The sequence below is a fragment of the Rhinoderma darwinii genome, chromosome 5 (genome assembly GCF_050947455.1).
Source record: "Rhinoderma darwinii isolate aRhiDar2 chromosome 5, aRhiDar2.hap1, whole genome shotgun sequence".
Classification (NCBI taxonomy): Eukaryota; Metazoa; Chordata; class Amphibia; order Anura; family Rhinodermatidae; genus Rhinoderma; species Rhinoderma darwinii.
Window position 1 is genome coordinate 309879902 of NC_134691.1, and position 14696 is coordinate 309894597.

General features: G+C 43.1%; 1 protein-coding gene across 3 annotated transcripts in view; it reads left to right on the forward strand.

Moving 5' to 3' along the window:
• The window catches only part of PFKP (phosphofructokinase, platelet), a 103398-nt gene that overhangs the window by 22930 nt on the left and 65772 nt on the right, over positions 1–14696 (forward strand). The gene's annotated exons all lie outside the window — the stretch shown is intronic.

Sequence of the window (14696 nt, forward strand, 5' to 3'; positions counted from 1 at the left end):
ATGTAATCTTGTAGAAAAAAAACCCTGTGTGCCTCGAGGTAAAGGAAGGTACAGTGATGCCCCATGCACCTCTATGTGTGTCCTATTACGGCTCCGTACGAAGCAGAGGTATGCATGAGACTATGACCAGTGAGGTCATGTTATCTAAATGACCCCGCTAAATGGTCTGTTGCCAAAAAATATGACGGATATAAGTGGCCTAAATGTTCCATCCTGAAGCCGGTTGAACGTGGATTTTTTTGCTTGTGTGTAAGTACACATCTTAGAGAGGCTACACGTTTAAACAGAGCTCGGCTTCAGGGCCTGCATTCCAAGAAAGTCCAACAGCTTTACTACTGCTGTGCAGGAATGCATCCTCCTCTAACAATAAGCTTCGCCTAGCACCTTTATAAAAATATAACCCGGATCTCAGCTTCTCGTACGGAGTTTAAAATAGTCCATATTATATAAACTATTTATCTTGATGTTACAGAACATTTTGTAATAGTATGAAATGTAGGAAAGCTGCTGTTTATTTTACATAATACCTATTTTGGGAAACACGTTCTTGATCTCACAGAACAGAATTAATCCAGTCCTCGACTCTCAATACACGACTCATACCCTGCGCCATAAGGGTATGTGCACACGCTAACTGGCTTTTACGTCTGAAATTACAGACTGTTTTCAGGAGAAAACAGCTCCGTCGTTTCTGACGTAAATGCTCCTCCTCGCATTTTGCGAGGCGTCATTGACGCCCGTAATCTTGAGCTGTTCTTCATTGAATTAAATGAAAAACGGCTCAAATTAAGTTTCAAATAAGTGCCCTGCACAAATATATTTTTCTCTAATACCATGTTGATAGATGGGTTTCTACCTATTAATGCACCCCATCTATTCTTATTTTAGTAGTTGAGAACATTGCTGATAGCAGACGATTGACAGCAGTTTATAATGAGCCCCCAGAGTTTGGCTGACTGCCTCCAAACTCTGGTTCTGTGAGTTGTATCATGGAGCTCTTAGGATCCACATTCATGAGCAAGATGCCCTTGTTTAATTCATCAGAATAGTAGTTATTGTTTAAATCAAGTTTTTATGTTAAACATATTTTATCAGATTTTTTTGGTGATTTTTTTATTTTCTACGTCATTGTCTATATTAAAAAATAATCCTTAAATCTTGCAGTTTTCACTCAGGCCACTGACCCTCATAATAGACTGACCCTTCCTGTTCTGTAGAGAGCACTTTTCAGCAGTCATCTCATTATCATCACCGGCAGGATTACAATGACCTGTAAGACCTATACATAGATAACACAGGATCCACTATTCAAAATAGACTAACCCTTCCTGCTCTGTAGAGATCACTTCTCAGCAGTCATCTCATTATCATCACCGGCAGGATTACAATGACAGGTAACACCTCTATATGGATAATATAGGATCTACCATTCATGATAGACTGACCCTTCCTGCTCTGTAGAGATCACTTCTCAGCAGTCATCTCATTATCATCACCAGCAGGATTACAATGACAGGTAACACTTATAAATAGATAACACAGGATCCACCATTGACAGTAGGTGATGGACACAGCTCCCCTCCTCCCCCTCCCTGCACAATGACCTCTGCACAGGTCACTGAACATGCATACAAAACTCTCTCATAGTAGTTAATGGGTCCAGACTACTGTTTCCTCCTGTCTATGTGGCTGCTGTAAAGCATATCTCTAAATTCTGTTAAAAAACAAAGGAAGTAATCCAGCGCTGAGTCCAGTTGTGAGTTAAAAAGGAAACGTTGTTCCCATCTTTATTGAAGTAGTATGATTAAAAATCGTAGGGAGACGCAGTCCCAGAAAAATTGTGAGTAGGCCAGGGCACACCGCCTACTCACAATTTTTCTGGGACTGCGTCTCCCTACGATTTTTAATACTACTTCAATAAAGATGGGAACAACGTTTCCTTTTTAACTCACAACTGGACTCAGCGCTGGATTACTTCCTTTGTTTTTTCCATTATATACCGCTAGCCGTAGCGGGAATCCGAGCAGAGAGTCAGGAGACGCACATACTGGTGAGCTGGAAGTTTCCTCCCTTCATTTCTTCTTCTAAATTCTGTTAACAGCAGCTCAGGAATGATGGCTGCTCCCATAATCATGTACAGAAAATAGAATAGAAAAAATATACAATAAAAAAACTAATTAGGAAAAAAGATTGATTTACTATCTGATTTTAATTAAGAAAAACAATTATGTGACGTCTCTGTCCCTTTAAAGCCTCTGCGTCATTGTAATATTCAGCGTAAATACTAAACGTTATATAAAATGAAAATTAACCAGAACAAGTGTAATTATAAAATCCCTTCATATTGAAACACGATGACCTCACTGTATAGAAACGGAAACGTTTTAATGATACCAAAAAACAAAACTGTTGATTCAGTGCATGTCATAAAAGGTGTTGCTATCAGGCCACAAATGTTTGCAAGCTGAACCTTTCCATTCATTTTTCATGAGCTCTACAGCCGGCAATAAAACTTGTAAGCTACCAGATGATTTCAATAAATAGGCTTTGTGATAGAAATTCATGGCTCCTTGGCAAGTAGGGACAGCAGCCATTATCCTGACGTTGCCAAGCAAATAATTCCCCTTATGGAACAACCACGTCAGTGTTTTCATTCTGGAAAGTAACCAAGGAAATTCTCCGGAAGATGAAAACCAGTGAAACTGGTTCTAATAAATCCCTGTGTAAAATGCACCAGTAGGACTGAGTGGTAATCGGAGAACAAGAAGGTTTCCAGGTTTGGACACACTTGCTGAACCAGCCTGAGGGACCATACAAAAAAAATTGTCCTTTTCATTGTAAATTTGACTGCATTCGTTTTGGCACTCCCATATTATTTTTTGCCCTCTGTTGCGGAGAAACTAATGGCCATTAAAAAGTGTCAATTTTGCCCAGGAACATGTTCACCAGTTCTGTGTGGTACAGTGTTAGGCTGGATTCACACGCGCGCAAAAACCACTTGACAGCTCCATGTGTCATCAGTGTATGATGCGCGGCTGCGTGATTTTCGCGCAGCCGCCATCATAGAGATGAGGCTAGTCGACGTCTGTAAATAGTCACTGTCCAGGGTTCTGAAAGAGTTAACTGATCGGCAGTAACTCTTTCAGCACCCTCGACAGTGAATTCCGATCACAATATCGAGCAACCTGTTAAGAAAAAAAAAAGACGTTCGTACTTACCGAGAACTTCCCTCCCGGCCGTTGCCTTGGTGACGCGTCCTTGGTGACGCGTCCCTCTCTTGACATCCAGCCCCACCTCCCTGGATGACGTGGCAGTCCATGTGACCGCTGCAGCCTGTGCTTGGCCTGTGATTGGCTGGAGCTGTCACTTGGACTGAATTGTCATCCCAGGAGGTCAGACAGGAGGAAGAAGCAGGGAGTTATCGGTAAGTCAGAACTTCTTTTTTTTTACTTCATGTATATTGGGATCGGAAGTCACTGTCCAGGGTGCTGAAACAGTTTAACTCTTTCAGCACCCTGGACAGTGACTATCTCCTGACGTCGCGTACCGGAAATTTTTTTGCCGGGTTCGGTCAAAACGAGTACGGCCGAACCCGGTGAAGTTCGGTTCGGTTGTCCGGGTTCGCTCATCTCAAAGACACTCTGTTTGGATGTTTGTAAACAGAAAAGCACGTGGTGCTTTTCTGTTTACATTCAGAGTTTGACAGCTCTTGCGCGAATCACGCAATTCGAAGTGCTTCCGTGCGGCATGCGTGTTTTTCACACACCAATTGACTTCAATGGGTGCGTGATGCGCGAAAAATGCCGACTCACGCTGAGGAAAAATCACGGACATGTCAGCACGGCCCCATAGACAAATATAGGTCCATGCAACGCGCGTGCAAATCACGCGCGTTGCACGGATGTTTTTCCCGTTCGTCTGAATAAAGCCTTAGGGTATGTTCACTCGGCTTAGCAAAATACGTCTGAAAATACGGAGCTGTTTTGTTTTCAGGCGAAAACTGCTCCTGATTTTCAGAAGTTTTTTGTAGCAACTCGCATTTTCGCAGAGTATTTTACGGACGTTATTGGAGCTGTTTTTCAATGGAGTCAATGAAAAACGGTTCCAAAAACGTCCCAAGAAGTGACATGCACTTCTTCTTCGCGGGCGTCTTTTTACGCGCCGTATTTTGACAGCGACGCGTAAAATAACACCTCGTGTAAACAGAACACGTACAACCCATTGAAAGCAATGGGCAGATGTTTGTAGGCGTAATGGAGCCGTTTTTTCAGGCGTAATTCGAGTCGTAAAACGCCCGAATTATGTCTGAAAACAGTGCGTGTGAACATACCCTTAGTCTATGAAGCTAAGAATATAGGCTCCGCATAGAAAAAAAAATCACAATATGTTCCATGGAATGATGTACTGTATATTGGACCACATTCTTCCCATAGAGGTGGTAAGGTGAACCTCTAGGCAAACAATATAGCCACCTCTTGGTTGCTTAGTTTACGGAAAAAATTGAATCCAAATTTTGGTGCAATTTTGGCGCATGTTGGTGCATTGGAAGCCATGTCCCCTTCCCGCTGGTCTACGACCCATTTCCCTCTGAGCAACACTCCTTTTCATGTGCAGCACTAACCGTGTCTAAACCAGTTAATAAGTGACCATTTGAGCCAGAATTCTGGCATTTTGTATAGTTAATCTGCCCCATAGTGTATAATATAGTGCTGTATTGCACACCGCATTGCACAGCATAATGTGCTTGAGGCCTTACAGGGGGCAGAAGAAGAGCTAGGCTCCCCTTTAGAAAAAAGACTCTTTCTGTTTCTAAAGTATACAGGGCTCCCACAGTAAGAGAGATCTCCTGGACTTCTGGCTGAGCAGGTAATTCCAGATGCACACGACTGATGTGCCACTCGGGCCGTTTTTAACGGTATCCGATAGGCACCCATGAGTTTTCACGGACCCATTTATTTTAGCAGGTGAATCGCGTCCGTGAAAACTGACCTGATTGTCCGATCAGTGGAAAGATAGGACATGTCCTATCTTTCCACGGATCACTAATGGGACCTGGCCAGTCGTGTGCATGAGGCAAGAATCTCCTGCAAAAGGCTGCTGGCAGCTGCAACTAGGGGTAGGGGGAACTTGCTGTATTTGTATATATATATATATATATATATATATATATATATATATATATATATATATTGATCCCATTGAGTTCAATGCAGTGAGTTCCCCTTTTGGCGGCTGCAATCAGCCAGAACTTTATAATTTAATAATATGGCTGTGTGACGGAAAGCACTCTGCTGCACTGTTTGCGAAGAGCAGTCTTTTATCAACGTTCAATAGGGGAATTATACTGGCACTATTTATCGAGAGACATTCTGATGGCACTGGTTATGGAGAGGCAGCCTGGTGGCACGACTTATGGGGGGGAAGTCAGCTTAGGCTATGTTCACATCAAGTTTTGGCCCTACGTTTAGCGTGCACGTTGGGAAAGATCCCTATGTACATGCTAAACGTGTCCATAGGGCTCCACTAGCCCGACAGAGTGCAAAAGAGTGTCCCTTTGGCCTCCTTCGGACTGGTATATGTCGGTATACCTTTTTTTTACAGGATGGAATAATACAGTATACTACGCTATTCCATCCTGAGGGATCCTGCAAACAATTGTATAGCGCGCAGTAGAGGATTTTTTTTTTACATAAGAGCCCATGTCTGACGGATGCCACTGCATGGCATCCATCACCGGGATACGTTACACGTATACTTGTGGAGCTTTCCCAGTGCTGGAATCTCCGGGAAGAGCTCGGCCCAGGGATTCTGACCTGGGGCAGCCTCTGTCGTCACTGTCCATATATGCACAGTGATGTCAGGGGCTTTCAACTACAGAGTCCCCGACTAGACAATCTGTTGCACTCTGGCCGAGGACTTTGGGACTGGAGAAGCCCCTGGTGTTAATGTCCATATATGTACAGTGACGTCAGGGGTTCCTCCAGTCCTGGAGTCCCCAGCCTGAGCGCTTCCGATGCTGACGCTCTGACTGGAGATTCTCGCATTAAAAAGCCAAACGGAAGGAAACAACTTGATGTAAACAGGGCCTTAAAGAGGGCCATTATGATGGTGGTTTTAATGGAAGCACGGTGACTGTCCTAATGGGGACAGGGCTTGTACTTGTGGGCCGTGTTTACCTTGACTAAATTTGCAGTGATGCATGTAGTATTTCTAGTCTCCATAAAGATGATCCTTAAAAATAGTATGCTGTAGAGGTGTGTGTGTTACGTAACCTCTCTTGAGTCTTTTGCATGGTTGGAGGGCCTACAGAGGGGAGACTACTGCCTTATAAATAGCAAGCTATCTTTCATTCCCATGTTGACAGTTCAGTAGTCACTCTAGTTCAGTGTTATTAGGGCATTTAACAGTTTCACTACTGTAAAGGGACATGTCCGTATTTTGACAGCGACGCGTAAAATAACACCTCGTGTAAACAGAACACGTACAACCCATTGAAAGCAATGGGCAGATGTTTGTAGGCGTAATGGAGCCGTTTTTTCAGGCGTAATTCGAGTCGTAAAACGCCCGAATTATGTCTGAAAACAGTGCGTGTGAACATACCCTTAGTCTATGAAGCTAAGAATATAGGCTCCGCATAGAAAAAAAAATCACAATATGTTCCATGGAATGATGTACTGTATATTGGACCACATTCTTCCCATAGAGGTGGTAAGGTGAACCTCTAGGCAAACAATAGAGCCACCTCTTGGTTGCTTAGTTTACGGAAAAAAATTGAATCCAAATTTTGGTGCAATTTTGGCGCATGTTGGTGCATTGGAAGCCATGTCCCCTTCCCGCTGGTCTACGACCCATTTCCCTCTGAGCAACACTCCTTTTCATGTGCAGCACTAACCGTGTCTAAACCAGTTAATAAGTGACCATTTGAGCCAGAATTCTGGCATTTTGTATAGTTAATCTGCCCCATAGTGTATAATATAGTGCTGTATTGCACACCGCATTGCACAGCATAATGTGCTTGAGGCCTTACAGGGGGCACAAGAAGACCTAGGCTCCCCTTTAGAAAAAAGACTCTTTCTGTTTCTAAAGTATACAGGGCTCCCACAGTAAGAGAGATCTCCTGGACTTCTGGCTGAGCAGGTAATGCCAGATGCACACGACTGATGTGCCACTCGGGCCATTTTTAACGGTATCCGATAGGCACCCATGAGTTTTCACGGACCCATTTATTTTAGCAGGTGAATCGCGTCCGTGAAAACTGACCTGATTGTCCGATCAGTGGAAAGATAGGACATGTCCTATCTTTCCACGGATCACTAATGGGACCTGGCCAGTCGTGTGCATGAGGCAAGAATCTCCTGCAAAAGGCTGCTGGCAGCTGCAACTAGGGGTAGGGGGAACTTGCTGTATTTGTATATATATATATATATATATATATATATATATATATATATATATATATATATATATATATATATATTGATCCCATTGAGTTCAATGCAGTGAGTTCAATGCAGTGAGTTCCCCTTTTGGCGGCTGCAATCAGCCAGAACTTTATAATTTAATAATATGGCTGTGTGACGGAAAGCACTCTGCTGCACTGTTTGCGAAGAGCAGTCTTTTATCAACGTTCAATAGGGGAATTATACTGGCACTATTTATCGAGAGACATTCTGATGGCACTGGTTATGGAGAGGCAGCCTGGTGGCACGACTTATGGGGGGGAAGTCCGCTTAGGCTATGTTCACATCAAGTTTTGGCCCTACGTTTAGCGTGCACGTTGGGAAAGATCCCTATGTACATGCTAAACGTGTCCATAGGGCTCCACTAGCCCGACAGAGTGCAAAAGAGTGTCCCTTTGGCCTCCTTCGGACTGGTATATGTCGGTATACCTTTTTTTTGCAGGATGGAATAATACAGTATACTACGCTATTCCATCCTGAGGGATCCTGCAAACAATTGTATAGCGCGCAGTAGAGGATTTTTTTTTTACATAAGAGCCCATGTCTGACGGATGCCACTGCATGGCATCCATCACCGGGATACGTTACACGTATCCTTGTGGAGCTTTCCCAGTGCTGGAATCTCCGGCAAGAGCTCGGCCCAGGGATTCTGACCTGGGGCAGCCTCTGTCGTCACTGTCCATATATGCACAGTGATGTCAGGGGCTTTCAACTACAGAGTCCCCGACTAGACAATCTGTTGCACTCTGGCCGAGGACTTTGGGACTGGAGAAGCCCCTGGTGTTAATGTCCATATATGTACAGTAACGTCAGGGGTTCCTCCAGTCCTGGAGTCCCCAGCCTGAGCGCTTCCGATGCTGACGCTCTGACTGGAGATTCTCGCATTAAAAAGCCAAACGGAAGGAAACAACTTGATGTAAACAGGGCCTTAAAGAGGGCCATTATGATGGTGGTTTTAATGGAAGCACGGTGACTGTCCTAATGGGGACAGGGCTTGTACTTGTGGGCCGTGTTTACCTTGACTAAATTTGCAGTGATGCATGTAGTATTTCTAGTCTCCATAAAGATGATCCTTAAAAATAGTATGCTGTAGAGGTGTGTGTGTTACGTGACCTCTCTTGAGTCTTTTGCATGGTTGGAGGGCCTACAGAGGGGAGACTACTGCCTTATAAATAGCAAGCTATCTTTCATTCCCATGTTGACAGTTCAGTAGTCCCTCTAGTTCAGTGTTATTAGGGCATTTAACAGTTTCACTACTGTAAAGGGACATGTCCCTATGACAGTTCCCTTAAACAGTCATGACACTAATAGTCAGTTACACATCTGGCTGTACTCTGACGCACATGATGGTAAATCTCCATTTATGATAACGTTACTGATCATATCATCCGTTCAATGGAGCCTTATCGTCACATAAGGACATTTATGGCCTACACTAGAACTTCTACCCTTGTTTTATGTTTAATCTTTAGACTTAACTAAGACATTTTATTATCATAATTCATATGTGAAGCAGAAAAGCCAGAGCTGTAACCAAAGCAGACACCCAACTTCTATTCATTATCCACATGGAGTGGCAACCTCGCCCTATGTGGTTTATATGTAATAAATAAAGCCAGAGTCCTGTTTTTCCACCCCCTACAGCAGATCATTTCCTGCACTTTGTTTAAAATGTGGTAATTCTTCTTCTTATTTTTACTAGTAATGCAGCCTATAATTTTGTATATAGTGAAACGTTTAATGGGCAGCCATTATCTTTAAGTACAAACTAAGATAAAGCTTGTATCCTGTTTGCCTAAATTTGTCGTGACCCCATAATATTTTTTTTTTATATAAATTGTATACACCGCATTCCAAATTATTATGCAAATGTTATTTTTCGCTGATTTTCCTAAGTAGTCGATGCAAATGACAGTCAGTATAATCTTCAAGCCATCAACCGTTGGAGTATAATGCAAATTTTATTGAACAAATCTCCTAATGATAACAGATTTTTTATTAGAAGTAAAAAAACTCAAAATGCACTGTTTCACATTATTATGCACAACAGAGATCAAAACATTTTAAAGGTTGTAAAGAGAACTAAAATGGTAATTTGTTGAATTTGCAGCATCAGGAGGACATATTTACAGAAATCAAAAGATCTTTCAATAAAAAAAAACTTAGCAGGCCAAGTTACATGTTAACATAGGACCCCTTCTTTGATATCACCTTCACAATTCTTGCATCCATTGAATTTGTGAGTATTTGGACAGTTTCTGCTTGAATATCTTTGCAGGATGTCAGAATAGCCTCCCAGAGCTTCTGTTTTGATGTGAACTGCCTCCCACCCTCATAGATATTTTGCTTGAGGATGCTCCAAAGGTTCTGAATAGGGTTTAGGTCAGGGGAACATGGGGGCCACACCATGAGTTTCTCTCCTTTTATGTCCATAGCATCCAATGACACAGAGGTATTCTTTGCAGCATGAGATGGTGCATTGTCATGCATGAAGATAATTTTGCTACGGAAGGCACGGTTCTTCTTTTTGTACCACGGAAGAAAGTGGTCAGTCATAAACTCTACGTACTTTGCAGAGGTCATTTTCACACCGTCAGGGACCCTAAAGGGGCCTACCAGCTCTCTCCCCATGATTCCAGACCAAAACATGACTCCGCCACCTCCTTGCTGACGTCGCAGCCTTGTTGGGACATGGTGGTCATTCACCAACCATCCACTACTCCATCCATCTGGACCATCCAGGGTTGCACGGCACTCATCAGTAAACAACGCGGTTTGAAAATTAGTCTTCATGTATTTCTGCGCCCACTGCAACCGTTTCTGCTTGTGAGCATTGTTTAGGGGTGGCCGAATAATAGCTTTATGCACACTTGCAAACCTATGGAGGATCCTACACCTTGAGGTTCGTGGGACTCCAGAGGCACCAGTGGCTTCAATTACCTGTTTGCTGCTTTGCAATGGCATTTTAACAGCTGCTCTCCTAATCCTATTAATTTGTCTGCCAGAATCCTTCCTCATTATGCCTTTATCTGAACGAACCCGTCTGTGCTCTGAATCAGCCACAAATCTTTTCACAGTACGATGATCACGCTTAAGTTTTCTTGAAATATCCAATGTTTTCATACCTTGTCCAAGGTATTGCACTATTTCACGCTTTTCGGCAGCAGAGAGATCCTTTTTCCTTCCCATATTGCTTGAAACCTGTGGCCTGCTTAATAATGTGGAACGTCCGTCTTAAGTAGTTTTCCTTTGATTGGGCACACCTGGAAAACTAATTATCACAGGTGTCTGAGATTGATTACAATGATCCAAAGAGCCCTAAGACACAATACCATCCATGAGTTTAAGGGCATGACCACACGTGGCGGATTTCCTCCGCAACTGTCCGCATCAATGCCGCACAGAATCTGCGTTGCAGATTCTGCTGCGGATCTGCACAAAATGTGCAGTACATTGATGCGGACTAGCTGCTGCGGACTGCGGGAAAAGTGCTTCCCTTCTCCCTATCAGTGCAGGATAGAGAGAAGGGACAGCACTTTCCCTAGTGAAAGTAAAAGAATTTCATACTTACCGGCCGTTGTCTTGGTGACGCGTCCCTCTTTCGGCATCCAGCCCGACCTCCCTGGATGACGCGCCAGTCCATGTGACCGCTGCAGCCTGTGATTGGCTGCAGCCGTCACTTAGACTGAAACGTCATCCTGGGAAGCCGGACTGGAGACAGAAGCAGGGAGTTCTCGGTAAGTATGAACTTCTATTTTTTTTACAGGTTGCTCTATATTGTGATCGGTAGTCACTGTCCCGGGTGCAGAAACAGTTACTGCCGATCGCTTAACTCTTTCAGCACCCTGGACAGTGACTATTTACAGACGTCTCCTAGCAACGCTCCCGTCATTACGGGAGCCCCATTGACTTCCTCAGTCTGGCTGTAGACCTAGAAATACATAGGTCCAGCCAGAATGAAGAAATGTCAAGTTAAAAAAGCAAGACGCATCCGCAGCACACATAACATGTGCATGACAGCTGCGGACTTCATTGCGGAAATTAGAATCTCCATTGAAGTCAATGGAGAAATTACGCCATGAGTCCGCCACTGCTCCGCAACAGACAGAGCATGCTGCGGACACCAAATTCCGCTCCGCAGCCTATGCTCCGCAGCGGAATTTTACGCATCGTCTAAACGAACACTGCTAAATTAAAGTGAAAGTCAATGGAGAAACGGCTCCGCTGCGGATTAACGCTGCGGAGTGTCCGCAGCGGAATTTAAGTGAAATTCCGCCACGTGTGAACCCAGCCTTATTGAAAAACTAATAATTCAATGTTTATGACACTTAAATCCAATGTGGATAATAATTTGGAACACGGTGTATTATTGATTTGAATATCTACATTAGATCTATATATTCTGGTTTTTGGACCTTTTATCTTTTTTTTTTTTAGTTTTAGTTTTTTTTTCAGATTCTCTTTATTTCAGTGAAATTTTGCCTAGCAGGTAGGGCTTTTTTATGTATGCTTATTACTTGTTAGTATACAGTATATATCTGCCAGTGCCAAGAATATAATATCTGTAATAATGATATGACCCACAGACTGTGACGTTCCCCATCAGGCGACACAGGATAAAATCATTGGATTTAAACATGTTCAACCAGAGATGTCTGGAAGCCTCTTATCTCCCCATTATTGAAATATCATTCATGTTTAAAGGGGTTGAACCAGAGCAGGGCCAGTGGCTCAATGGTTAACACGTCTGACTATGAATCAGAAGATTGTAGGTTCAATAGGATAGACAGGTGTGGCACTTTTTTGGGAGACTGCAGCCATTTTTTTGTAATCCTGGACAACTTTAAAGAGAATTGTCTTTTAACCCCTTAATGACCGGGCCTGAAAAGCTAGATTTTTCCGTTTTTATCTCTCTGCATTTCAGCAGCCATAACTTTTTTTTTTCCTAAGGCTGGGTTCACACGACCATGTTACGTCCGTAATGTACGGAACGTATTTCGGCCGGAAGACCCGGACCGAACACAGTGCAGGGAGCCGGGCTCCTAGCATCATAGTGATGTACGACGCTAGGAGTCCCTGCCTCTGCGTGGAACTACTGTCCCGTACTGTAATCATGATTACAGTACGGGACAGTGGTCCTGCAGCGAGGCAGGGACTCCTAGCTTCGTACATCACTATGATGCTAGGAGCCCGGCTCCCTGCACTGTGTTCGGTCCGGGTCTTCCGGCCGAAATACGTTCCGTACATTACGGACGTAACATGGTCGTGTGAACCCAGCCTTAACATGGCCGTATGAGGCCTTGTTTTATGCGGGAGAAATGTTATTATTTTTTTTCATAGTTTGGAGGTAGAAAAAATAATAATTTTTACAGCATGAATATATGAAAAAGCGATTCTCGGCATAGTTTTTCTTGTTTATGTTTTATCCTGTTCACGTTTCATGCTAAATAATGCATTAGATTAATTCTTCAGGTTATTACGGTCGTTTAAATACCTAATATGTGTAGGCTTTTTTTTAAATTTAGTGTAGTGGCAATAAAATATATTTTAGGCAAAATAATGACTTTTTTAAAAAAAAAATGTTGTTACTTGTTTTTTAATCCCATTAAGGGATAACTTTATTTATAATTAATTTTTTACTTGTAATGTATTAGCATACTCCTGTATGATAATACATTACACTGTGTCACTATGACACAGGCTGCTATTAAGGCAGCACATAGTGTGCCCGAAACGCAGGCAAACGGAACAGATAGCCCTGGGGTCCTTTGTAGGTAGGTCCCCAGGGCCGACTGCAGAGGCATTCCCCAGTGTTTGATCAGATCACCGGGTTTCCGATGACGAGATCAAAGCGGGGATTTTCCTTAGATCTCGCCGCGGTCACGGCCCGCAGCGATCAAAAAGTTAAACAACTGGGGTCCGAATGTTTTCTGAACCCAGCTGTATTCAGCAGGCTGCTCTGAGATCAGGAGCTGTTAGTTACAGCTCCTGCTTAGCGGATGAGCGCTCACAGGATCGCTCATCGGCCTCTTCTACAGCGATGCCAAAAAGACGTTGCTGTAGACTAAGGACATGTACCGCCTGCCGTCAAAAGACGGTGGGCAGTCGTTAAGGAGTTAAGGGCTCGTCCACTTGCAGCGTTTTTTCCGGCCGGAAAAAACGCAGCAGAATACAGTAGCAGCATAGTGGATGAGATGTAACAAATCTCATCCACACGTTGCGTAAGATTTCCAAGCCAAAATTGCCCTGCGGTGCGTATTTTTCGGAAAGTGTGCAGAATTGCTGCGTTTTTCAGAGGAGATGTCTCAATCTCCTAACATTGGGAAAAACGCAGCAATTTTCGCACCATTTTCTGCCGTGAAAACCGCAGGGAATGGTGCGTTTTTGCCGCAGCGGAAAGCCTTTGACTTTCAATTAAATTGCTGCAGAAATTTTCTGCAGCAATTTCGTTGTGTGTGGACAAGCCCTAAAAAGCTGTCTAATCGATCATTTGACCAACTGTGGCTATCATGCTTGCCAACCGGCCAGTTATTTTGCTAAACTGACCCACAAGTTGTACCTAAAAATGGGATTTATGAAATGGGGTTTGTGAAAATTTGCATTGATTGTGAGCTGCACCGGAGGCAGGGACTAGTACTAATGTATTCTCTGCACATTGCGAAATACAATCAAGTGTTTTTCTAAAGTGTTGTCTGTGGAGTTTATATCAAAGTTTAAAAAAGGCAAAATAATCATGGATAAAATGTTATAAATAGCTATAAAATGCTTACAAAAACATATAAGACATTGGGGAACCGGGTTTCTTAGATACTGTATCCAGGATCTTGTTACTAAGCAGATAGCAGCTTGTGTTCACTCATCTGCAGATTTTAGATACTCAGCAATCTACAACATTTTCACCAGACACAAAAACAGACATTGCAAAACATTTGTAAAACTGTACTCGAAAGGAAACGGTCAGTCATTTTTAAGGCCAGTGGATTTCATCCAGGTCTATAGAGCAATGTGCATAAAATAATAATATTCTTATAGTGACATATATTTGAGTCCAAAGGAGACAGAGACTCACCAAAAAAGGAATGTTTAAAATGTTTATGAGCTCCCCCTATAGCCAGACTCAGTACATGGACAACACATTTACTCACAATTACCCCTACCCAATTACTCACAAATAGTGGGTGCGCTACTAAACAACCTCCCTGTGATCAGAGGACAGAAAAATAACTTGCCACATAT